Source organism: Saccostrea echinata, unplaced genomic scaffold, assembly GCF_033153115.1.
Source record: "Saccostrea echinata isolate AGI-Se365-2 ecotype Australia unplaced genomic scaffold, CSIRO_AGI_Sech_v1 ptg000006l, whole genome shotgun sequence".
Taxonomy (NCBI): domain Eukaryota; kingdom Metazoa; phylum Mollusca; class Bivalvia; order Ostreida; family Ostreidae; genus Saccostrea; species Saccostrea echinata.
Window position 1 is genome coordinate 10,461,329 of NW_026889755.1, and position 7,370 is coordinate 10,468,698.

The following is a 7,370-nucleotide window of genomic DNA, read 5'->3' on the forward strand; positions in this document are numbered from 1 at the left end:
TATGTTTTCATCTAGAACTAAGTGATATTTCCCTGCGAGACGACCTACACCTTCAAAGACATCTGGATACTCTGCGAGTAGCTGCTTCTTACTGAGAGGTGATGGCAACAGCTGTCTCACACTAAGAATGTTCTCCTTTCTCCAGTTTAAGAGCTCCATGTGCTGTAGAGATTTATTTCATAAGAGTGGCATGCAGTCCTCTTTAATTACAACAAATTCAGTGTCATATGAGGTACCGTTCCTTGGATTGGTAACTTGTAAATGTGTTTTTCCTAGAGGCCTTATGGTAGATTTGTTGTACATCTTCATGGTATAATCTGTAGGCTGAAGTGGTGGCATGTTTGGAATCACACTACTAGGTAAAATGTTACATGTGGCCCCACTGTCCAGTTGAAATGTCACTTTCTTTCCATGAATGACCATAGACGCATGTACACTGTTGGAAACGGTGTGTGCAGAATGTGTGTTTTCTTCTTGTATGGCCCAAACAGAATAGTCATCATCACTGTCAGTGTTTGAACAACCTGTCCCAATGTGATGTACAGTTTTCTTTTTATATTTTGGTTGTGATTTCTTGGAAGCACTTCTGCATACTGTTTCAAAGTGATTCATTTTATGACACAGTCGACACTTTTTTCCATATGCAGGACATTTTTCTTTCTTGGGCTCATGTATTTTGGCACAATATTTACAAGGTTTGTTATCAGTATGTGACTGTTTATTTCCACTTGTCTTTACACTAGGTTTGCCTTTGCTGATTTTTGTTGACAATTTCTGTATGGATGCTTGATGAATTGTTGCCATCCAATACACTAATTCCTTGTTTCGTGATTTCAGCTGCACGTGTTATCTCGACACACTTTTCCAGGGTAAGTTCTGGTGTTCTCAACAAACGTTCTCTCAGGTGTGAGTCAAGTATTCCACAAACTATTCTGTCTCTGACTAATGAGTCAACTATTTCTCCATAGTTACACTTTGCAGCTAATGTTTTTAGATCAGTGATAAATGTTTCTATAGTCTCACCTGGTTCCTGTTTCCTCATATTGAACCTGAATCTCTCTACCGTTTCGTTTCTTTTGGGTCTACAGTAAGCGTCAAAAGCGTCGAGGACGTCTTTCAATTTTCTGTCCTTCTCTTCTTTATCAAACTTTATCGTGCTGTAGATCTCTCTGCCATCCGCGCCAATCAAATACTTCAGTAACTGTATCTTAGCTTTGTCTTCTTCATCTTTCATCGATAGAGATACATAAAGTTCAAATTCTTCTCTCCATTTTCTCCAGTCTTCACTAATATTCTTAGTGTTGAACTTTATTTTGCCAGGGGGTGTCAGTCTTTCGAGCGCCATTTCCCGACTGGGCTGCCGTAATCACGATGCAGCGCGCCAAATCGAAGAAATCAAAATATGCACACTAATACTCAAATTATGGCGAGAAAACAGTTCTGCGTAATCCTGTTATCCTCTTCTACAATCCCGCATCTGACACCATGTTTCACTTGGTGGGTAAATGATGCAATGTGCATATAAAATCCCAGGCACGTTGACAAGAACTACAGCCATAAACGATAATCAAAACTACGATTTAATTAGCCAAAACGAATACATACATAATTGTACAAATACGATCCATGTTAACAAAACGAATAAACATAACATGTTACACAGTACACGTTTCTTTGCACCATTTCCCTCTTTCGTGACGAGAAGCAGACGACAAAAGCAACGTTTTTTTCAAAATTACACATGGACCGCAGTCCTCGACCAAGATAAAAATTATTTTTTCATGTGACTTTTGAATTTTAATTTCTCATTTTAATATTTTTATTTTGGTCGATCCATGCGGCCACATCAAAATTTAACACTTGTTGATATTTTACGTAATTTCACACAATTTCCGGATTTATGTTCGGTTTGGATAATACATTTCTTCCTTACAATGCCCAGATCTGCCAACGTATTTATAAAAAAAAAATAACTGCGGTTCCTAGGCTAAATATTTGACTAGTGGGTATTGTTTTTTTTTGTTTTTTTTTTTACAAAAAAACACATGTCTCCCCTTCTTTACCAACATTAACGAGTGCAAATATATGATCAGGGTCAAAAATAATAATGCAGTGCATCTCAACTCAAATTCTGTGTACAAAATTTCAAGTCTTCATGTCAAACGCATCTCAAGTATTGGTCTGGTTGTGTTTTTCTTAATTTGACCTTGAAGAAAGTGGTCAAGGTCAAATATTTTGATGCAGTACATTTAGTCTCAATGTTGTCTTTCCTTGTTCCAAGTTTGAAATCCTAATGTCAAAAAGTTCTCAAGTTATGACCTAGATTATATTTTCATGTAAACGATTGACCTTAACTTTATTAATAGGTCAAGGTGAAAAAATGTTGCCATTCACCCTACCTCTATTCCACCTCTCCATGTTCCAAGTTTGAAGTCTTAATGTCAGGGTTCTCAAGTTATGGTCTAGTCATGTTTTCTCTATTTGACCTTGAAGAAAGGGGTCAAGGTCAAAATTTTGAAGCGTTGCATCTTGTTACAATGTCTTCTTTCTATGTTACAAGTTTGAAGTCCTAATATCAAAGGGTACTCAAGCTAAGGCCTGGACTCTATTTTGATGTAAAAGATTGACCTTGACATTATAATAATTGGATCAAAGTAAAAAATTTTGGTGGCATGCATCCTTCCTTCATACCACTTCTGCATGTTCCATGTCTGAAGTCTTTATAACAAAGGATTCTTAAGTAATGGTCTAATCAAGTTTTTTCCCTATTTGACCTTGAGGAAGAAAAGAGGTCAAGGTCAAAAATGTTGGTGTATTGCATCTTGTATCAATGTCTTCTTTCTATGTTACAAGTTTGAAGTCCTAATATCAAAGGGTACTCAAGCTATGGCTTGGACTCTATTTTGATGTAAAAGATTGACCTTGACCTTATAATAATTGAATCAAGGTCAAAAATTTTGGTGGCATGCATCCCTCCTTTATACCACCTCTGCATGTTCCAAGTTTGAAGTCTTAATGTCAAAAGGTTCTCAAGTTATGGTCAGATCGTGTTTTTTCCCTATTTGACCTTGAAGGCAGAAAGGGGTCAAGGTCAAAATTCTAATGCAGTGCATTTTGTCTCAAGGTCTTCTTCCTATGTTACAAGTTTGAAGTCCTAATATCAAAGGGATCTCAAGTTATGGGCTAAACTCTATTTTGATGTAAAAGATTGACCTTGACCTTATAAATAGGTCAAGGTCAAAAATGTGGGTGGCGTGCACTCCTTCTCAATGTCATCTATCTATGTTCCAAGTTTGAAGTCTTAATGTCAAAGGGTATTAAAGTTACGGCCTGGACAAAATTTGGATGATGAAGAAGAAGAAGAAAATCGACAAAAACAATATGTCTCCCCTGGAAGGGGAGACATAAATATATCAAACAGAATGAGTTCCGTTGGTATTTTGATTATAGACAGGACCGCCAAACATTGACTACCGAACCTTGTTCTTTCACCACTGTACTTCTTACTTGTGATCAGAATTAAATTTCAGTCATCGCAATGTCGCTTTACATTGTAAAAAGCAGAAAATAAACAAAGTTTAACATCGAGCGTGACACATAAATTTCTTTAACATCTGAATGTGACAATTATTACTTCTTTACACTTCATTTTGGGTGCTAAAGTGAAACTGTCATTAAATCGCAATGCAAGACCAGCTTGGGTATTTTGAATTCTATCGTCCACGTACTCCCCAAGATATTCGATGCGGAAAAGTTGGACTTTACGGAGACCAGTGAAGTGGATGAATGTGGTAGTTTGCGAAAAAAAACGACAAACCCTGGCAGCATTGGGAAGGGAGTTAACATGCCGAAAAAAATAGGCCAACGACGCACGAGTGAGAGGAACACCAACGTAAAGTTGACGAGCTCACAAACCAAATTCGCGCAATCGATTTCCTTCAGTTTTGGGGTGAATGTAACGACTATCATAGCCTACTGTAATAATAGCAGTTTTAGGGTAATGTGATGGTGTTTATACAGGTGCCAGGATGAATAGCCCGATCTTGACGTGGCGCTGTTACGCTTCATCGTCATCGTCACGTTTGGTTAGAAACCATTCTAGGCCCTTTTTTATGACGGTTAAGACGTTCTATGGTGGAAAAATTCACAACAATCGTCACAGAAACCTGTTCTTGCCTTTGTCCTTACTTCGGCAATGCAATAGCCAGACCCTATGGAACTTCCGTCAACCGTACCATGATTTCAAGAAATGCATATCGTCTGTAAATACCGAAACACGATTTTTATAACTTAAGTGCAGCAAGTGGTACGAAAAGATGTGTTGAAAAACATGTCGTCATCAATATGCACGTGTTTTCGACTTTTTACCACTTTCTCTACGTGATGTCATACATTTCACGGTTGAGTAATTCTGAACACTGATTTTAATGCACAGTAACCAAGATATCCATCTGACCAATTTTCATAATTTCCGGTTAAGCAGTAAAAACAAATTCGCATATTATGTTACCCTGCATATCTTTTTCTTTTCAGTATATATATATATATAACCTTCTTTCTTGTATTCTCATTCAATCAAATAACTTGTAAATTAAATTATATACAAGGATATTTTGATTAACACAATCTAGCAAAGGTGGGTAACTTTCGTTTGCTTCACTTATTACATTTGTGTACTATATCTCCTAGATACCAAGGAACAAAGAAAAGGCATATTTACAAATAATTGTATTTAATACATTTACATTTATATTGAATTTCGTTTGCTTGCTTAAGGACAGAGGAGAAGATTTTCAAAGCATAAATGCATTTTTTGCTAATCAATCAATACAGCCCCACCCAAGCACCAAAACCCCTGATCCTAACGCCATGAAATTGATAATATTGGAAGAGGCACCCTTTCTTATCATAACTATGTATTAATTTTGTTTGCTTAATATCAAGGAGCAGAGGAGGGGATTTTCAAAGCATTAATTTATTTTCAGTTTATAATAAATAACCCCCCCCCTGAACCCCTGATCCAGGGTCTATGAAAATCACAGTTCTGGAAGAGGCACTCTCCCTTATCATAACTATGTACTTAGTTCATCAGCTTAATACCCAAGAGCAGAGGAGGAGATTTAAAAAAAAAATTAATGCATTTTTACTAGTAAACATAAGAGCATTACCCTAAGACCAGAACCCCTGATCCTTGGGACATGAAATTCACAATTTTGGAAGAATCACTCTTGCTCATCATATCTTTGTATCTTGTTTATCGACTTAATACACAGAAGCAATGTGACGGATTGTTAAAGAATTAATGATTCTTTTTATTAAAGGTGCTTGGACACAGATTTGAAGTTAATATTTTCTCAAATTTTCTGTATAATATCAGGACTTATATATTTCAATAGCATTTCACACGAAAATATAATTAAAAACTTATTTTATCTGGAAATTATTCGAACTACGAATTCCTGGACGCGTTTGATTAACACATCCTTGCACTTTCACAAATTTTATCTTTATCCTTAATATTTAAGAAAAGAAGCGATTTTATTGTGTATTAATGAAAAACATTACATCTATAATCCAGAAAATTCAGTGTAGAAATGTGCGAAAGCAACTCCCCTCACTAATATCGTCAGCCCGTGCTCAGTGTTGAGTACAGAGTTTAACAAATTGAATACACCCGTGAAACGTAAACTGTTTTTGTAAACAGGGCACGAGCTCTGTTATTGTTAATGTTTTCAATTCACCGGGTGTGTTCAATTGTTAAAGTCTGCACACACCACTGAGCACGGACTGACAATACTGTGAGTGGGTTTTGCTTTCGAACATTTCTACTCTGAATTTTCTGGATTATAGTTTTAATATTTTTCATTAACACACAACAACATTGCCACTTTTCTTAAGTATTAAGAACAAAATTAAAATTTGTTAAAGTGCAAGGATGTGTCAATCAAACGCATCCAGAAATTTGAAGTTTCAATAACTTCGAGATGAAATAAGATTTTTATTATATTTTAGTATGAAATGCTATAGCAACATATAAGTCATGAAATTATACAGAAAATTTGAGAATATATTAACTTCAAATCTTTGTCCAAGCACCTTTAAATGATCATTAGAACCTAACACCTAAACCTGAGAGCCAGGGGATATGAAAATCATAATTTTGAAAGAAGCACGCTTGCTCATCATAACTATGTACCTAGTTTACCGGGTTGTTACCCAGGAGCAGCCTTCCTCAACATAAATATACATTTAGTTTGCTTAATACACAGGAGCAGAGAAGAAGACTTTTAAAGAAATAATGCATTTTCACTAAATATTCAACAGAGCCCCGCCCTACTGTCAAAACCCTTGACCCATGGGCCATGAATTTTGATAGAAGGCTCAATGCTCATTACAATCATGCCAACAATTTGACTGCTTAATGTTCTGGAGTAAAGAGGAGGATTTGTAAAGATTGCATTAATTTTGGTGGTTTTAGCCTTACCCCTCAGACCCTAGGAGGCAGGGGCCATAAATTTGACAATATTTGTTTCCCTTAACCCATATATACTGTATGCCAAACTTGGTTAAAATTGGTTCAGCCTTTCCAGAGAACAAAACTGAAAATGTACAAATGTTAATACACGACGCACGTCGCACGACGACGGACGAAAAGAGATAGCAATAAGTCACCCGAGTGACTCAGAAAAGGCGAAGGGTCATATTGTGTGATGGGTTGGAGACTGAGCCAATGAATATCATGATCGTAGATAAATTTTGTTTGGAAGGCGGTGCCATGTTGGGTTTCATTGGTCAATGGACAGCGATACAGACAAAAGTGGTTGAAACGGGACTTCAGGCCATCCAATATAAAGTTCTTTTAAATAGCGAACCAAGAAAACTCACGGAGTCAAGAATTCCTATTTAGTTCAAAAGACTCTCATAAATCTTACAACCATTTTGACTTTTAAATTCACGAATTTTGATCTAAATAGGCTTGATGAGAATTCTTATAGTTTATAGTTTTATAAACTTTAAAACTGTGGATTTCACAAATGCATACGATAACTGTGGAAACTATGATCTTTCAAAAAAGGTATCTATCATTTTATGAGCTTTTTAAAAAAAAGATTGTCTCCTTTTATATCTGTATGGTCGCAAGGAAATGAATGAATTTATTTACATTAAATGGACGGTTAGATATGAAATACCATAAAAGAAAGTTTGTTATTGTTCTGTATATCGATATGAGCATTCCACTCACAATATAACGTAAAGAAGGGATATGTATTGATATGTTTTTCTTTTTGATAATGTTTTACTGTATATCTTTCTTTCCCCGTGCACCCAGGAATGTCCATGCTGCAGTATTTGTAAATAAGAAGAACAGA